Raw genomic sequence first — 21,603 nt, forward strand, 5'->3', positions numbered from 1 at the left:
AGTTTCTGTTAAACTATGTTTACTGAACTCAACACTTCCACTGAGTTTCTGTTAAACTATGTTCACTGAACTCAACACTTCCACTGAGTTTCTGTTAAACTATGTTCACTGAACTCAACACTTCCACTGAGTTTCTGTTAAACTATGTTCACTGAACTCAACACTTCCACTGAGTTTCTGTTAAACTATGTTCACTGAACTCAACACTTCCACTGAGTTTCTGTTAAACTATGTTCACTGAACTCAACACTTCCACTGAGTTTCTGTTAAACTATGTTCACTGAACTCAACACTTCCACTGAGTTTCTGTTAAACTATGTTTACTGAACTCAACACTTCCACTGAGTTTCTGTTAAACTATGTTCACTGAACTCAACACTTCCACTGAGTTTCTGTTAAACTATGTTTACTGAACTCAACACTTCCACTGAGTTTCTGTTAAACTATGTTACTGAACTCAACACTTCCACTGAGTTTCTGTTAAACTATGTTTACTGAACTCAACACTTCCACTGAGTTTCTGTTAAACTATGTTCACTGAACTCAACACTTCCACTGAGTTTCTGTTAAACTATGTTCACTGAACTCAACACTTCCACTGAGTTTCTGTTAAACTATGTTCACTGAACTCAACACTTCCACTGAGTTTCTGTTAAACTATGTTCACTGAACTCAACACTTCCACTGAGTTTCTGTTAAACTATGTTCACTGAACTCAACACTTCCACTGAGTTTCTGTTAAACTATGTTCACTGAACTCAACACTTCCACTGAGTTTCTGTTAAACTATGTTCACTGAACTCAACACTTCCACTGAGTTTCTGTTAAACTATGTTCACTGAACTCAACACTTCCACTGAGTTTCTGTTAAACTATGTTTACTGAACTCAACACTTCCACTGAGTTTCTGTTAAACTATGTTCACTGAACTCAACACTTCCACTGAGTTTCTGTTAAACTATGTTCACTGAACTCAACACTTCCACTGAGTTTCTGTTAAACTATGTTCACTGAACTCAACACTTCCACTGAGTTTCTGTTAAACTATGTTCACTGAACTCAACACTTCCACTGAGTTTCTGTTAAACTATGTTCACTGAACTCAACACTTCCACTGAGTTTCTGTTAAACTATGTTCACTGAACTCAACACTTCCACTGAGTTTCTGTTAAACTATGTTCACTGAACTCAACACTTCCACTGAGTTTCTGTTAAACTATGTTCACTGAACTCAACACTTCCACTGAGTTTCTGTTAAACTATGTTCACTGAACTCAACACTTCCACTGAGTTTCTGTTAAACTATGTTCACTGAACTCAACACTTCCACTGAGTTTCTGTTAAACTATGTTCACTGAACTCAACACTTCCACTGAGTTTCTGTTAAACTATGTTCACTGAACTCAACACTTCCACTGAGTTTCTGTTAAACTATGTTCACTGAACTCAACACTTCCACTGAGTTTCTGTTAAACTATGTTCACTGAACTCAACACTTCCACTGAGTTTCTGTTAAACTATGTTCACTGAACTCAACACTTCCACTGAGTTTCTGTTAAACTATGTTCACTGAACTCAACACTTCCACTGAGTTTCTGTTAAACTATGTTCACTGAACTCAACACTTCCACTGAGTTTCTGTTAAACTATGTTCACTGAACTCAACACTTCCACTGAGTTTCTGTTAAACTATGTTCACTGAACTCAACACTTCCACTGAGTTTCTGTTAAACTATGTTCACTGAACTCAACACTTCCACTGAGTTTCTGTTAAACTATGTTCACTGAACTCAACACTTCCACTGAGTTTCTGTTAAACTATGTTCACTGAACTCAACACTTCCACTGAGTTTCTGTTAAACTATGTTCACTGAACTCAACACTTCCACTGAGTTTCTGTTAAACTATGTTCACTGAACTCAACACTTCCACTGAGTTTCTGTTAAACTATGTTCACTGAACTCAACACTTCCACTGAGTTTCTGTTAAACTATGTTCACTGAACTCAACACTTCCACTGAGTTTCTGTTAAACTATGTTCACTGAACTCAACACTTCCACTGAGTTTCTGTTAAACTATGTTTACTGAACTCAACACTTCCACTGAGTTTCTGTTAAACTATGTTTACTGAACTCAACACTTCCACTGAGTTTCTGTTAAACTATGTTCACTGAACTCAACACTTCCACTGAGTTTCTGTTAAACTATGTTCACTGAACTCAACACTTCCACTGAGTTTCTGTTAAACTATGTTCACTGAACTCAACACTTCCACTGAGTTTCTGTTAAACTATGTTCACTGAACTCAACACTTCCACTGAGTTTCTGTTAAACTATGTTCACTGAACTCAACACTTCCACTGAGTTTCTGTTAAACTATGTTCACTGAACTCAACACTTCCACTGAGTTTCTGTTAAACTATGTTCACTGAACTCAACACTTCCACTGAGTTTCTGTTAAACTATGTTCACTGAACTCAACACTTCCACTGAGTTTCTGTTAAACTATGTTCACTGAACTCAACACTTCCACTGAGTTTCTGTTAAACTATGTTTACTGAACTCAACACTTCCACTGAGTTTCTGTTAAACTATGTTCACTGAACTCAACACTTCCACTGAGTTTCTGTTAAACTATGTTCACTGAACTCAACACTTCCACTGAGTTTCTGTTAAACTATGTTCACTGAACTCAACACTTCCACTGAGTTTCTGTTAAACTATGTTCACTGAACTCAACACTTCCACTGAGTTTCTGTTAAACTATGTTCACTGAACTCAACACTTCCACTGAGTTTCTGTTAAACTATGTTCACTGAACTCAACACTTCCACTGAGTTTCTGTTAAACTATGTTACTGAACTCAACACTTCCACTGAGTTTCTGTTAAACTATGTTTACTGAACTCAACACTTCCACTGAGTTTCTGTTAAACTATGTTCACTGAACTCAACACTTCCACTGAGTTTCTGTTAAACTATGTTTACTGAACTCAACACTTCCACTGAGTTTCTGTTAAACTATGTTTACTGAACTCAACACTTCCACTGAGTTTCTGTTAAACTATGTTCACTGAACTCAACACTTCCACTGAGTTTCTGTTAAACTATGTTTACTGAACTCAACACTTCCACTGAGTTTCTGTTAAACTATGTTCACTGAACTCAACACTTCCACTGAGTTTCTGTTAAACTATGTTCACTGAACTCAACACTTCCACTGAGTTTCTGTTAAACTATGTTTACTGAACTCAACACTTCCACTGAGTTTCTGTTAAACTATGTTCACTGAACTCAACACTTCCACTGAGTTTCTGTTAAACTATGTTCACTGAACTCAACACTTCCACTGAGTTTCTGTTAAACTATGTTCACTGAACTCAACACTTCCACTGAGTTTCTGTTAAACTATGTTTACTGAACTCAACACTTCCACTGAGTTTCTGTTAAACTATGTTCACTGAACTCAACACTTCCACTGAGTTTCTGTTAAACTATGTTCACTGAACTCAACACTTCCACTGAGTTTCTGTTAAACTATGTTCACTGAACTCAACACTTCCACTGAGTTTCTGTTAAACTATGTTCACTGAACTCAACACTTCCACTGAGTTTCTGTTAAACTATGTTTACTGAACTCAACACTTCCACTGAGTTTCTGTTAAACTATGTTCACTGAACTCAACACTTCCACTGAGTTTCTGTTAAACTATGTTCACTGAACTCAACACTTCCACTGAGTTTCTGTTAAACTATGTTCACTGAACTCAACACTTCCACTGAGTTTCTGTTAAACTATGTTCACTGAACTCAACACTTCCACTGAGTTTCTGTTAAACTATGTTCACTGAACTCAACACTTCCACTGAGTTTCTGTTAAACTATGTTCACTGAACTCAACACTTCCACTGAGTTTCTGTTAAACTATGTTCACTGAACTCAACACTTCCACTGAGTTTCTGTTAAACTATGTTTACTGAACTCAACACTTCCACTGAGTTTCTGTTAAACTATGTTCACTGAACTCAACACTTCCACTGAGTTTCTGTTAAACTATGTTCACTGAACTCAACACTTCCACTGAGTTTCTGTTAAACTATGTTTACTGAACTCAACACTTCCACTGAGTTTCTGTTAAACTATGTTCACTGAACTCAACACTTCCACTGAGTTTCTGTTAAACTATGTTCACTGAACTCAACACTTCCACTGAGTTTCTGTTAAACTATGTTTACTGAACTCAACACTTCCACTGAGTTTCTGTTAAACTATGTTCACTGAACTCAACACTTCCACTGAGTTTCTGTTAAACTATGTTCACTGAACTCAACACTTCCACTGAGTTTCTGTTAAACTATGTTCACTGAACTCAACACTTCCACTGAGTTTCTGTTAAACTATGTTTACTGAACTCAACACTTCCACTGAGTTTCTGTTAAACTATGTTCACTGAACTCAACACTTCCACTGAGTTTCTGTTAAACTATGTTCACTGAACTCAACACTTCCACTGAGTTTCTGTTAAACTATGTTTACTGAACTCAACACTTCCACTGAGTTTCTGTTAAACTATGTTCACTGAACTCAACACTTCCACTGAGTTTCTGTTAAACTATGTTCACTGAACTCAACACTTCCACTGAGTTTCTGTTAAACTATGTTCACTGAACTCAACACTTCCACTGAGTTTCTGTTAAACTATGTTCACTGAACTCAACACTTCCACTGAGTTTCTGTTAAACTATGTTCACTGAACTCAACACTTCCACTGAGTTTCTGTTAAACTATGTTCACTGAACTCAACACTTCCACTGAGTTTCTGTTAAACTATGTTTACTGAACTCAACACTTCCACTGAGTTTCTGTTAAACTATGTTCACTGAACTCAACACTTCCACTGAGTTTCTGTTAAACTATGTTCACTGAACTCAACACTTCCACTGAGTTTCTGTTAAACTATGTTTACTGAACTCAACACTTCCACTGAGTTTCTGTTAAACTATGTTCACTGAACTCAACACTTCCACTGAGTTTCTGTTAAACTATGTTCACTGAACTCAACACTTCCACTGAGTTTCTGTTAAACTATGTTTACTGAACTCAACACTTCCACTGAGTTTCTGTTAAACTATGTTCACTGAACTCAACACTTCCACTGAGTTTCTGTTAAACTATGTTCACTGAACTCAACACTTCCACTGAGTTTCTGTTAAACTATGTTCACTGAACTCAACACTTCCACTGAGTTTCTGTTAAACTATGTTCACTGAACTCAACACTTCCACTGAGTTTCTGTTAAACTATGTTTACTGAACTCAACACTTCCACTGAGTTTCTGTTAAACTATGTTTACTGAACTCAACACTTCCACTGAGTTTCTGTTAAACTATGTTTACTGAACTCAACACTTCCACTGAGTTTCTGTTAAACTATATTCACTGAACTCAACACTTCCGCTGTGTTTACTGAACTCAACACTTCCACTGAGTTTCTGTTAAACTATGTTCACTGAACTCAACACTTCCACTGAGTTTCTGTTAAACTATGTTTACTGAACTCAACACTTCCACTGAGTTTCTGTTAAACTATGTTTACTGAACTCAACACTTCCACTGAGTTTCTGTTAAACTATGTTTACTGAACTCAACACTTCCACTGAGTTTCTGTTAAACTATGTTTACTGAACTCAACACTTCCACTGAGTTTCTGTTAAACTATGTTCACTGAACTCAACACTTCCACTGAGTTTCTGTTAAACTATGTTCACTGAACTCAACACTTCCACTGAGTTTCTGTTAAACTATGTTCACTGAACTCAACACTTCCACTGAGTTTCTGTTAAACTATGTTCACTGAACTCAACACTTCCACTGAGTTTCTGTTAAACTATGTTTACTGAACTCAACACTTCCACTGAGTTTCTGTTAAACTATGTTCACTGAACTCAACACTTCCACTGAGTTTCTGTTAAACTATGTTTACTGAACTCAACACTTCCACTGAGTTTCTGTTAAACTATGTTCACTGAACTCAACACTTCCACTGAGTTTCTGTTAAACTATGTTTACTGAACTCAACACTTCCACTGAGTTTCTGTTAAACTATGTTACTGAACTCAACACTTCCACTGAGTTTCTGTTAAACTATGTTTACTGAACTCAACACTTCCACTGAGTTTCTGTTAAACTATGTTCACTGAACTCAACACTTCCACTGAGTTTCTGTTAAACTATGTTCACTGAACTCAACACTTCCACTGAGTTTCTGTTAAACTATGTTTACTGAACTCAACACTTCCACTGAGTTTCTGTTAAACTATGTTTACTGAACTCAACACTTCCACTGAGTTTCTGTTAAACTATGTTCACTGAACTCAACACTTCCACTGAGTTTCTGTTAAACTATGTTTACTGAACTCAACACTTCCACTGAGTTTCTGTTAAACTATGTTCACTGAACTCAACACTTCCACTGAGTTTCTGTTAAACTATGTTCACTGAACTCAACACTTCCACTGAGTTTCTGTTAAACTATGTTCACTGAACTCAACACTTCCACTGAGTTTCTGTTAAACTATGTTTACTGAACTCAACACTTCCACTGAGTTTCTGTTAAACTATGTTTACTGAACTCAACACTTCCACTGAGTTTCTGTTAAACTATGTTTACTGAACTCAACACTTCCACTGAGTTTCTGTTAAACTATGTTCACTGAACTCAACACTTCCACTGAGTTTCTGTTAAACTATGTTTACTGAACTCAACACTTCCACTGAGTTTCTGTTAAACTATGTTCACTGAACTCAACACTTCCACTGAGTTTCTGTTAAACTATGTTCACTGAACTCAACACTTCCACTGAGTTTCTGTTAAACTATGTTTACTGAACTCAACACTTCCACTGAGTTTCTGTTAAACTATGTTCACTGAACTCAACACTTCCACTGAGTTTCTGTTAAACTATGTTCACTGAACTCAACACTTCCACTGAGTTTCTGTTAAACTATGTTTACTGAACTCAACACTTCCACTGAGTTTCTGTTAAACTATGTTTACTGAACTCAACACTTCCACTGAGTTTCTGTTAAACTATGTTCACTGAACTCAACACTTCCACTGAGTTTCTGTTAAACTATGTTCACTGAACTCAACACTTCCACTGAGTTTCTGTTAAACTATGTTCACTGAACTCAACACTTCCACTGAGTTTCTGTTAAACTATGTTTACTGAACTCAACACTTCCACTGAGTTTCTGTTAAACTATGTTCACTGAACTCAACACTTCCACTGAGTTTCTGTTAAACTATGTTTACTGAACTCAACACTTCCACTGAGTTTCTGTTAAACTATGTTCACTGAACTCAACACTTCCACTGAGTTTCTGTTAAACTATGTTCACTGAACTCAACACTTCCACTGAGTTTCTGTTAAACTATGTTTACTGAACTCAACACTTCCACTGAGTTTCTGTTAAACTATGTTTACTGAACTCAACACTTCCACTGAGTTTCTGTTAAACTATGTTTACTGAACTCAACACTTCCACTGAGTTTCTGTTAAACTATGTTTACTGAACTCAACACTTCCACTGAGTTTCTGTTAAACTATGTTTACTGAACTCAACACTTCCACTGAGTTTCTGTTAAACTATGTTTACTGAACTCAACACTTCCACTGAGTTTCTGTTAAACTATGTTTACTGAACTCAACACTTCCACTGAGTTTCTGTTAAACTATGTTTACTGAACTCAACACTTCCACTGAGTTTCTGTTAAACTATGTTTACTGAACTCAACACTTCCACTGAGTTTCTGTTAAACTATGTTCACTGAACTCAACACTTCCACTGAGTTTCTGTTAAACTATGTTTACTGAACTCAACACTTCCACTGAGTTTCTGTTAAACTATGTTTACTGAACTCAACACTTCCACTGAGTTTCTGTTAAACTATGTTCACTGAACTCAACACTTCCACTGAGTTTCTGTTAAACTATGTTTACTGAACTCAACACTTCCACTGAGTTTCTGTTAAACTATGTTTACTGAACTCAACACTTCCACTGAGTTTCTGTTAAACTATGTTTACTGAACTCAACACTTCCACTGAGTTTCTGTTAAACTATGTTTACTGAACTCAACACTTCCACTGAGTTTCTGTTAAACTATGTTTACTGAACTCAACACTTCCACTGAGTTTCTGTTAAACTATGTTCACTGAACTCAACACTTCCACTGAGTTTCTGTTAAACTATGTTTACTGAACTCAACACTTCCACTGAGTTTCTGTAAACTATTTTCACTGAACTCAACACTTCCACTGAGTTTCTGTTAAACTATGTTCACTGAACTCAACACTTCCACTGAGTTTCTGTTAAACTATGTTTACTGAACTCAACACTTCCACTGAGTTTCTGTTAAACTATGTTTACTGAACTCAACACTTCCACTGAGTTTCTGTTAAACTATGTTTACTGAACTCAACACTTCCACTGAGTTTCTGTTAAACTATGTTTACTGAACTCAACACTTCCACTGAGTTTCTGTTAAACTATGTTTACTGAACTCAACACTTCCACTGAGTTTCTGTTAAACTATGTTTACTGAACTCAACACTTCCACTGAGTTTCTGTTAAACTATGTTTACTGAACTCAACACTTCCACTGAGTTTCTGTTAAACTATGTTTCACTGAACTCAACACTTCCACTGAGTTTCTGTTAAACTATGTTTCACTGAACTCAACACTTCCACTGAGTTTCTGTTAAACTATGTTTACTGAACTCAACACTTCCACTGAGTTTCTGTTAAACTATGTTTACTGAACTCAACACTTCCACTGAGTTTCTGTTAAACTATGTTTACTGAACTCAACACTTCCACTGAGTTTCTGTTAAACTATGTTCACTGAACTCAACACTTCCACTGAGTTTCTGTTAAACTATGTTTACTGAACTCAACACTTCCACTGAGTTTCTGTTAAACTATGTTTACTGAACTCAACACTTCCACTGAGTTTCTGTTAAACTATGTTCACTGAACTCAACACTTCCACTGAGTTTCTGTTAAACTATGTTTACTGAACTCAACACTTCCACTGAGTTTCTGTTAAACTATGTTCACTGAACTCAACACTTCCACTGAGTTTCTGTTAAACTATGTTTACTGAACTCAACACTTCCACTGAGTTTCTGTTAAACTATGTTTACTGAACTCAACACTTCCACTGAGTTTCTGTTAAACTATGTTCACTGAACTCAACACTTCCACTGAGTTTCTGTTAAACTATGTTCACTGAACTCAACACTTCCACTGAGTTTCTGTTAAACTATGTTTACTGAACTCAACACTTCCACTGAGTTTCTGTTAAACTATGTTTACTGAACTCAACACTTCCACTGAGTTTCTGTTAAACTATGTTTACTGAACTCAACACTTCCACTGAGTTTCTGTTAAACTATGTTTACTGAACTCAACACTTCCACTGAGTTTCTGTTAAACTATGTTTACTGAACTCAACACTTCCACTGAGTTTCTGTTAAACTATGTTTACTGAACTCAACACTTCCACTGAGTTTCTGTTAAACTATGTTTACTGAACTCAACACTTCCACTGAGTTTCTGTTAAACTATGTTTACTGAACTCAACACTTCCACTGAGTTTCTGTTAAACTATGTTTACTGAACTCAACACTTCCACTGAGTTTCTGTTAAACTATGTTTACTGAACTCAACACTTCCACTGAGTTTCTGTTAAACTATGTTTACTGAACTCAACACTTCCACTGAGTTTCTGTTAAACTATGTTCACTGAACTCAACACTTCCACTGAGTTTCTGTTAAACTATGTTTTACTGAACTCAACACTTCCACTGAGTTTCTGTTAAACTATGTTCACTGAACTCAACACTTCCACTGAGTTTCTGTTAAACTATGTTCACTGAACTCAACACTTCCACTGAGTTTCTGTTAAACTATGTTTACTGAACTCAACACTTCCACTGAGTTTCTGTTAAACTATGTTCACTGAACTCAACACTTCCACTGAGTTTCTGTTAAACTATGTTTACTGAACTCACATCTTCCACTGAGTTTCTGTTAAACTATGTTTACTGAACTCAACACTTCCACTGAGTTTCTGTTAAACTATGTTTACTGAACTCAACACTTCCACTGAGTTTCTGTTAAACTATGTTCACTGAACTCAACACTTCCACTGAGTTTCTGTTAAACTATGTTTACTGAACTCAACACTTCCACTGAGTTTCTGTTAAACTATGTTTACTGAACTCAACACTTCCACTGAGTTTCTGTTAAACTATGTTTACTGAACTCAACACTTCCACTGAGTTTCTGTTAAACTATGTTTACTGAACTCAACACTTCCACTGAGTTTCTGTTAAACTATGTTTACTGAACTCAACACTTCCACTGAGTTTCTGTTAAACTATGTTCACTGAACTCAACACTTCCACTGAGTTTCTGTTAAACTATGTTTACTGAACTCAACACTTCCACTGAGTTTCTGTTAAACTATGTTTACTGAACTCAACACTTCCACTGAGTTTCTGTTAAACTATGTTTACTGAACTCAACACTTCCACTGAGTTTCTGTTAAACTATGTTCACTGAACTCAACACTTCCACTGAGTTTCTGTTAAACTATGTTTACTGAACTCAACACTTCCACTGAGTTTCTGTTAAACTATGTTTACTGAACTCAACACTTCCACTGAGTTTCTGTTAAACTATGTTTACTGAACTCAACACTTCCACTGAGTTTCTGTTAAACTATGTTTACTGAACTCAACACTTCCACTGAGTTTCTGTTAAACTATGTTTACTGAACTCAACACTTCCACTGAGTTTCTGTTAAACTATGTTTACTGAACTCAACACTTCCACTGAGTTTCTGTTAAACTATGTTTACTGAACTCAACACTTCCACTGAGTTTCTGTTAAACTATGTTTCCTGAACTCAACACTTCCACTGAGTTTCTGTTAAACTATGTTTCACTGAACTCAACACTTCCACTGAGTTTCTGTTAAACTATGTTTACTGAACTCAACACTTCCACTGAGTTTCTGTTAAACTATGTTTACTGAACTCAACACTTCCACTGAGTTTCTGTTAAACTATGTTTACTGAACTCAACACTTCCACTGAGTTTCTGTTAAACTATGTTTACTGAACTCAACACTTCCACTGAGTTTCTGTTAAACTATGTTTACTGAACTCAACACTTTCACTGAGTTTCTGTTATGTTCACTGAACTCAACACTTCCACTGAGTTTCTGTTAAACTATGTTCACTGAACTCAACACTTCCACTGAGTTTCTGTTAAACTATGTTTACTGAACTCAACACTTCCACTGAGTTTCTGTTAAACTATGTTTACTGAACTCAACACTTCCACTGAGTTTCTGTTAAACTATGTTTACTGAACTCAACACTTCCACTGAGTTTCTGTTAAACTATGTTTACTGAACTCAACACTTCCACTGAGTTTCTGTTAAACTATGTTCACTGAACTCAACACTTCCACTGAGTTTCTGTTAAACTATGTTTACTGAACTCAACACTTCCACTGAGTTTCTGTTAAACTATGTTCACTGAACTCAACACTTCCACTGAGTTTCTGTTGTACTATGTTTACTGAACTCAACACTTCCACTGAGTTTCTGTTAAACTATGTTTCACTGAACTCAACACTTCCACTGAGTTTCTGTTAAACTATGTTCACTGAACTCAACACTTCCACTGAGTTTCTGTTAAACTATGTTTACTGAACTCAACACTTCCACTGAGTTTCTGTTAAACTATGTTTACTGAACTCAACACTTCCACTGAGTTTCTGTTAAACTATGTTTACTGAACTCAACACTTCCACTGAGTTTCTGTTAAACTATGTTTACTGAACTCAACACTTCCACTGAGTTTCTGTTAAACTATGTTTACTGAACTCAACACTTCCACTGAGTTTCTGTTAAACTATGTTCACTGAACTCAACACTTCCACTGAGTTTCTGTTAAACTATGTTTACTGAACTCAACACTTCCACTGAGTTTCTGTTAAACTATGTTTACTGAACTCAACACTTCCACTGAGTTTCTGTTAAACTATGTTTACTGAACTCAACACTTCCACTGAGTTTCTGTTAAACTATGTTTACTGAACTCAACACTTCCACTGAGTTTCTGTTAAACTATGTTTACTGAACTCAACACTTCCACTGAGTTTCTGTTAAACTATGTTTACTGAACTCAACACTTCCACTGAGTTTCTGTTAAACTATGTTCACTGAACTCAACACTTCCACTGAGTTTCTGTTAAACTATGTTTACTGAACTCAACACTTCCACTGAGTTTCTGTTAAACTATGTTCACTGAACTCAACACTTCCACTGAGTTTCTGTTAAACTATGTTTACTGAACTCAACACTTCCACTGAGTTTCTGTTAAACTATGTTTACTGAACTCAACACTTCCACTGAGTTTCTGTTAAACTATGTTTACTGAACTCAACACTTCCACTGAGTTTCTGTTAAACTATGTTTACTGAACTCAACACTTCCACTGAGTTTCTGTTAAACTATGTTTACTGAACTCAACACTTCCACTGAGTTTCTGTTAAACTATGTTTACTGAACTCAACACTTCCACTGAGTTTCTGTTAAACTATGTTTACTGAACTCAACACTTCCACTGAGTTTCTGTTAAACTATGTTTACTGAACTCAACACTTCCACTGAGTTTCTGTTAAACTATGTTCACTGAACTCAACACTTCCACTGAGTTTCTGTTAAACTATGTTTACTGAACTCAACACTTCCACTGAGTTTCTGTTAAACTATGTTTACTGAACTCAACACTTCCACTGAGTTTCTGTTAAACTATGTTTACTGAACTCAACACTTCCACTGAGTTTCTGTTGCTAACTATGTTTACTGAACTCAACACTTCCACTGAGTTTCTGTTAAACTATGTTTACTGAACTCAACACTTCCACTGAGTTTCTGTTAAACTATGTTTACTGAACTCAACACTTCCACTGAGTTTCTGTTAAACTATGTTTACTGAACTCAACACTTCCACTGAGTTTCTGTTAAACTATGTTTACTGAACTCAACACTTCCACTGAGTTTCTGTTAAACTATGTTTACTGAACTCAACACTTCCACTGAGTTTCTGTTAAACTATGTTTACTGAACTCAACACTTCCACTGAGTTTCTGTTAAACTATGTTTACTGAACTCAACACTTCCACTGAGTTTCTGTTAAACTATGTTCACTGAACTCAACACTTCCACTGAGTTTCTGTTAAACTATGTTTACTGAACTCAACACTTCCACTGAGTTTCTGTTAAACTATGTTTACTGAACTCAACACTTCCACTGAGTTTCTGTTAAACTATGTTTACTGAACTCAACACTTCCACTGAGTTTCTGTTAAACTATGTTTACTGAACTCAACACTTCCACTGAGTTTCTGTTAAACTATGTTTACTGAACTCAACACTTCCACTGAGTTTCTGTTAAACTATGTTTACTGAACTCAACACTTCCACTGAGTTTCTGTTAAACTATGTTTACTGAACTCAACACTTCCACTGAGTTTCTGTTAAACTATGTTCACTGAACTCAACACTTCCACTGAGTTTCTGTTAAACTATGTTCACTGAACTCAACACTTCCACTGAGTTTCTGTTAAACTATGTTTACTGAACTCAACACTTCCACTGAGTTTCTGTTAAACTATGTTTACTGAACTCAACACTTCCACTGAGTTTCTGTTAAACTATGTTCACTGAACTCAACACTTCCACTGAGTTTCTGTTAAACTATGTTTACTGAACTCAACACTTCCACTGAGTTTCTGTTAAACTATGTTTACTGAACTCAACACTTCCACTGAGTTTCTGTTAAACTATGTTTACTGAACTCAACACTTCCACTGAGTTTCTGTTAAACTATGTTTACTGAACTCAACACTTCCACTGAGTTTCTGTTAAACTATGTTTACTGAACTCAACACTTCCACTGAGTTTCTGTTAAACTATGTTTACTGAACTCAACACTTCCACTGAGTTTCTGTTAAACTATGTTCACTGAACTCAACACTTCCACTGAGTTTCTGTTAAACTATGTTACTGAACTCAACACTTCCACTGAGTTTCTGTTAAACTATGTTTACTGAACTCAACACTTCCACTGAGTTTCTGTTGTACTATGTTTACTGAACTCAACACTTCCACTGAGTTTCTGTTAAACTATGTTTACTGAACTCAACACTTCCACTGAGTTTCTGTTAAACTATGTTCACTGAACTCAACACTTCCACTGAGTTTCTGTTAAACTATGTTTACTGAACTCAACACTTCCACTGAGTTTCTGTTAAACTATGTTTACTGAACTCAACACTTCCACTGAGTTTCTGTTAAACTATGTTTACTGAACTCAACACTTCCACTGAGTTTCTGTTAAACTATGTTCACTGAACTCAACACTTCCACTGAGTTTCTGTTAAACTATGTTTACTGAACTCAACACTTCCACTGAGTTTCTGTTAAACTATGTTTACTGAACTCAACACTTCCACTGAGTTTCTGTTAAACTATGTTTACTGAACTCAACACTTCCACTGAGTTTCTGTTAAACTATGTTTACTGAACTCAACACTTCCACTGAGTTTCTGTTAAACTATGTTTACTGAACTCAACACTTCCACTGAGTTTCTGTTAAACTATGTTCACTGAACTCAACACTTCCACTGAGTTTCTGTTAAACTATGTTTACTGAACTCAACACTTCCACTGAGTTTCTGTTAAACTATGTTTACTGAACTCAACACTTCCACTGAGTTTCTGTTAAACTATGTTTACTGAACTCAACACTTCCACTGAGTTTCTGTTAAACTATGTTTACTGAACTCAACACTTCCACTGAGTTTCTGTTAAACTATGTTTACTGAACTCAACACTTCCACTGAGTTTCTGTTAAACTATGTTTACTGAACTCAACACTTCCACTGAGTTTCTGTTAAACTATGTTTACTGAACTCAACACTTCCACTGAGTTTCTGTTAAACTATGTTCACTGAACTCAACACTTCCACTGAGTTTCTGTTAAACTATGTTTACTGAACTCAACACTTCCACTGAGTTTCTGTTAAACTATGTTCACTGAACTCAACACTTCCACTGAGTTTCTGTTAAACTATGTTTACTGAACTCAACACTTCCACTGAGTTTCTGTTAAACTATGTTCACTGAACTCAACACTTCCACTGAGTTTCTGTTAAACTATGTTCACTGAACTCAACACTTCCACTGAGTTTCTGTTAAACTATGTTCACTGAACTCAACACTTCCACTGAGTTTCTGTTAAACTATGTTTACTGAACTCAACACTTCCACTGAGTTTCTGTTAAACTATGTTTACTGAACTCAACACTTCCACTGAGTTTCTGTTAAACTATGTTTACTGAACTCAACACTTCCACTGAGTTTCTGTTAAACTATGTTCACTGAACTCAACACTTCCACTGAGTTTCTGTTAAACTATGTTCACTGAACTCAACACTTCCACTGAGTTTCTGTTAAACTATGTTCACTGAACTCAACACTTCCACTGAGTTTCTGTTAAACTATGTTCACTGAACTCAACACTTCCACTGAGTTTCTGTTAAACTATGTTTACTGAACTCAACACTTCCACTGAGTTTCTGTTAAACTATGTTCACTGAACTCAACACTTCCACTGAGTTTCTGTTAAACTATGTTCACTGAACTCAACACTTCCACTGAGTTTCTGTTAAACTATGTTTACTGAACTCAACACTTCCACTGAGTTTCTGTTAAACTATGTTTACTGAACTCAACACTTCCACTGAGTTTCTGTTAAACTATGTTCACTGAACTCAACACTTCCACTGAGTTTCTGTTAAACTATGTTTACTGAACTCAACACTTCCACTGAGTTTCTGTTAAACTATGTTCACTGAACTCAACACTTCCACTGAGTTTCTGTTAAACTATGTTTACTGAACTCAACACTTCCACTGAGTTTCTGTTAAACTATGTTTACTGAACTCAACACTTCCACTGAGTTTCTGTTAAACTATGTTTACTGAACTCAACACTTCCACTGAGTTTCTGTTAAACTATGTTTACTGAACTCAACACTTCCACTGAGTTTCTGTTAAACTATGTTTACTGAACTCAACACTTCCACTGAGTTTCTGTTAAACTATGTTTACTGAACTCAACACTTCCACTGAGTTTCTGTTAAACTATGTTTACTGAACTCAACACTTCCACTGAGTTTCTGTTAAACTATGTTTACTGAACTCAACACTTCCACTGAGTTTCTGTTAAACTATGTTTACTGAACTCAACACTTCCACTGAGTTTCTGTTAAACTATGTTTACTGAACTCAACACTTCCACTGAGTTTCTGTTAAACTATGTTCACTGAACTCAACACTTCCACTGAGTTTCTGTTAAACTATGTTTACTGAACTCAACACTTCCACTGAGTTTCTGTTAAACTATGTTTACTGAACTCAACACTTCCACTGAGTTTCTGTTAAACTATGTTTACTGAACTCAACACTTCCACTGAGTTTCTGTTAACATGTTCTACTGAACTCAACACTTCCACTGAGTTTCTGTTAAACTATGTTCACTGAACTCAACACTTCCACTGAGTTTCTGTTAAACTATGTTTACTGAACTCAACACTTCCACTGAGTTTCTGTTAAACTATGTTTACTGAACTCAACACTTCCACTGAGTTTCTGTTAAACTATGTTTACTGAACTCAACACTTCCACTGAGTTTCTGTTAAACTATGTTTACTGAACTCAACACTTCCACTGAGTTTCTGTTAAACTATGTTTACTGAACTCAACACTTCCACTGAGTTTCTGTTAACTATGTTCACTGAACTCAACACTTCCACTGAGTTTCTGTTAAACTATGTTTACTGAACTCAACACTTCCACTGAGTTTCTGTTAAACTATGTTTACTGAACTCAACACTTCCACTGAGTTTCTGTTAAACTATGTTTACTGAACTCAACACTTCCACTGAGTTTCTGTTAAACTATGTTTACTGAACTCAACACTTCCACTGAGTTTCTGTTAAACTATGTTTACTGAACTCAACACTTCCACTGAGTTTCTGTTAAACTATGTTTACTGAACTCAACACTTCCACTGAGTTTCTGTTAAACTATGTTTACTGAACTCAACACTTCCACTGAGTTTCTGTTAAACTATGTTTACTGAACTCAACACTTCCACTGAGTTTCTGTTAAACTATGTTTACTGAACTCAACACTTCCACTGAGTTTCTGTTAAACTATGTTCACTGAACTCAACACTTCCACTGAGTTTCTGTTAAACTATGTTCACTGAACTCAACACTTCCACTGAGTTTCTGTTAAACTATGTTTACTGAACTCAACACTTCCACTGAGTTTCTGTTAAACTATGTTTACTGAACTCAACACTTCCACTGAGTTTCTGTTAAACTATGTTTACTGAACTCAACACTTCCACTGAGTTTCTGTTAAACTATGTTCACTGAACTCAACACTTCCACTGAGTTTCTGTTAAACTATGTTTACTGAACTCAACACTTCCACTGAGTTTCTGTTAAACTATGTTTACTGAACTCAACACTTCCACTGAGTTTCTGTTAAACTATGTTCACTGAACTCAACACTTCCACTGAGTTTCTGTTAAACTATGTTCACTGAACTCAACACTTCCACTGAGTTTCTGTTAAACTATGTTTACTGAACTCAACACTTCCACTGAGTTTCTGTTAAACTATGTTTACTGAACTCAACACTTCCACTGAGTTTCTGTTAAACTATGTTACTGAACTCAACACTTCCACTGAGTTTCTGTTAAACTATGTTCACTGAACTCAACACTTCCACTGAGTTTCTGTTAAACTATGTTTACTGAACTCAACACTTCCACTGAGTTTCTGTTAAACTATGTTTACTGAACTCAACACTTCCACTGAGTTTCTGTTAAACTATGTTTACTGAACTCAACACTTCCACTGAGTTTCTGTTTAACTATGTTTACTGAACTCAACACTTCCACTGAGTTTCTGTTAAACTATGTTCACTGAACTCAACACTTCCACTGAGTTTCTGTTAAACTATGTTTACTGAACTCAACACTTCCACTGAGTTTCTGTTAAACTATGTTTACTGAACTCAACACTTCCACTGAGTTTCTGTTAAACTATGTTTACTGAACTCAACACTTCCACTGAGTTTCTGTTAAACTATGTTTACTGAACTCAACACTTCCACTGAGTTTCTGTTAAACTATGTTCACTGAACTCAACACTTCCACTGAGTTTCTGTTAAACTATGTTTCACTGAACTCAACACTTCCACTGAGTTTCTGTTAAACTATGTTTACTGAACTCAACACTTCCACTGAGTTTCTGTTAAACTATGTTTACTGAACTCAACACTTCCACTGAGTTTCTGTTAAACTATGTTCACTGAACTCAACACTTCCACTGAGTTTCTGTTAAACTATGTTTACTGAACTCAACACTTCCACTGAGTTTCTGTTAAACTATGTTTACTGAACTCAACACTTCCACTGAGTTTCTGTTAAACTATGTTTACTGAACTCAACACTTCCACTGAGTTTCTGTTAAACTATGTTTACTGAACTCAACACTTCCACTGAGTTTCTGTTAAACTATGTTTACTGAACTCAACACTTCCACTGAGTTTCTGTTAAACTATGTTTACTGAACTCAACACTTCCACTGAGTTTCTGTTAAACTATGTTTACTGAACTCAACACTTCCACTGAGTTTCTGTTAAACTATGTTTACTGAACTCAACACTTCCACTGAGTTTCTGTTAAACTATGTTCACTGAACTCAACACTTCCACTGAGTTTCTGTTAAACTATGTTTACTGAACTCAACACTTCCACTGAGTTTCTGTTAAACTATGTTTACTGAACTCAACACTTCCACTGAGTTTCTGTTAAACTATGTTTACTGAACTCAACACTTCCACTGAGTTTCTGTTAAACTATGTTCACTGAACTCAACACTTCCACTGAGTTTCTGTTAAACTATGTTTACTGAACTCAACACTTCCACTGAGTTTCTGTTAAACTATGTTTACTGAACTCAACACTTCCACTGAGTTTCTGTTAAACTATGTTTACTGAACTCAACACTTCCACTGAGTTTCTGTTAAACTATGTTTACTGAACTCAACACTTTCACTGAGTTTCTGTTATGTTCATTAAACTCAACACTTCCACTGAGTTTCTGTTAAACTATGTTTACTGAACTCAACACTTCCACTGAGTTTCTGTTAAACTATGTTTACTGAACTCAACACTTCCACTGAGTTTCTGTTAAACTATGTTTACTGAACTCAACACTTCCACTGAGTTTCTGTTAAACTATGTTTACTGAACTCAACACTTCCACTGAGTTTCTGTTAAACTATGTTTACTGAACTCAACACTTCCACTGAGTTTCTGTTAAACTATGTTTACTGAACTCAACACTTCCACTGAGTTTCTGTTAAACTATGTTTACTGAACTCAACACTTCCACTGAGTTTCTGTTAAACTATGTTTACTGAACTCAACACTTCCACTGAGTTTCTGTTAAACTATGTTTACTGAACTCAACACTTCCACTGAGTTTCTGTTAAACTATGTTTACTGAACTCAACACTTCCACTGAGTTTCTGTTAAACTATGTTTACTGAACTCAACACTTCCACTGAGTTTCTGTTAAACTATGTTTACTGAACTCAACACTTCCACTGAGTTTCTGTTAAACTATGTTTACTGAACTCAACACTTCCACTGAGTTTCTGTTAAACTATGTTTACTGAACTCAACACTTCCACTGAGTTTCTGTTAAACTATGTTTACTGAACTCAACACTTCCACTGAGTTTCTGTTAAACTATGTTTACTGAACTCAACACTTCCACTGAGTTTCTGTTAAACTATGTTTACTGAACTCAACACTTCCACTGAGTTTCTGTTAAACTATGTTTACTGAACTCAACACTTCCACTGAGTTTCTGTTAAACTATGTTTACTGAACTCAACACTTCCACTGAGTTTCTGTTAAACTATGTTTACTGAACTCAACACTTCCACTGAGTTTCTGTTAAACTATGTTTACTGAACTCAACACTTCCACTGAGTTTCTGTTAAACTATGTTTACTGAACTCAACACTTCCACTGAGTTTCTGTTAAACTATGTTTACTGAACTCAACACTTCCACTGAGTTTCTGTTAAACTATGTTTACTGAACTCAACACTTCCACTGAGTTTCTGTTAAACTATGTTTACTGAACTCAACACTTCCACTGAGTTTCTGTTAAACTATGTTTACTGAACTCAACACTTCCACTGAGTTTCTGTTAAACTATGTTTACTGAACTCAACACTTCCACTGAGTTTCTGTTAAACTATGTTTACTGAACTCAACACTTCCACTGAGTTTCTGTTAAACTATGTTCACTGAACTCAACACTTCCACTGAGTTTCTGTTAAACTATGTTTACTGAACTCAACACTTCCACTGAGTTTCTGTTAAACTATGTTTACTGAACTCAACACTTCCACTGAGTTTCTGTTAAACTATGTTTACTGAACTCAACACTTCCACTGAGTTTCTGTTAAACTATGTTTACTGAACTCAACACTTCCACTGAGTTTCTGTTAAACTATGTTTACTGAACTCAACACTTCCACTGAGTTTCTGTTAAACTATGTTTACTGAACTCAACACTTCCACTGAGTTTCTGTTAAACTATGTTTACTGAACTCAACACTTCCACTGAGTTTCTGTTAAACTATGTTCACTGAACTCAACACTTCCACTGAGTTTCTGTTAAACTATGTTTACTGAACTCAACACTTCCACTGAGTTTCTGTTAAACTATGTTCACTGAACTCAACACTTCCACTGAGTTTCTGTTAAACTATGTTTACTGAACTCAACACTTCCACTGAGTTTCTGTTAAACTATGTTTACTGAACTCAACACTTCCACTGAGTTTCTGTTAAACTATGTTTACTGAACTCAACACTTCCACTGAGTTTCTGTTAAACTATGTTCACTGAACTCAACACTTCCACTGAGTTTCTGTTAAACTATGTTTACTGAACTCAACACTTCCACTGAGTTTCTGTTAAACTATGTTCACTGAACTCAACACTTCCACTGAGTTTCTGTTAAACTATGTTTACTGAACTCAACACTTCCACTGAGTTTCTGTTAAACTATGTTTACTGAACTCAACACTTCCACTGAGTTTCTGTTAAACTATGTTTACTGAACTCAACACTTCCACTGAGTTTCTGTTAAACTATGTTTACTGAACTCAACACTTCCACTGAGTTTCTGTTAAACTATGTTTACTGAACTCAACACTTCCACTGAGTTTCTGTTAAACTATGTTTACTGAACTCAACACTTCCACTGAGTTTCTGTTAAACTATGCTTACTGAACTCAACACTTCCACTGAGTTTGTTGTACTATGAGCAATACGTAACTGAACGAAGTACAT

The sequence above is a fragment of the Tachypleus tridentatus genome, unplaced genomic scaffold (assembly GCF_004210375.1).
Source record: "Tachypleus tridentatus isolate NWPU-2018 unplaced genomic scaffold, ASM421037v1 Hic_cluster_2, whole genome shotgun sequence".
Taxonomy (NCBI): Eukaryota; Metazoa; Arthropoda; class Merostomata; order Xiphosura; family Limulidae; genus Tachypleus; species Tachypleus tridentatus.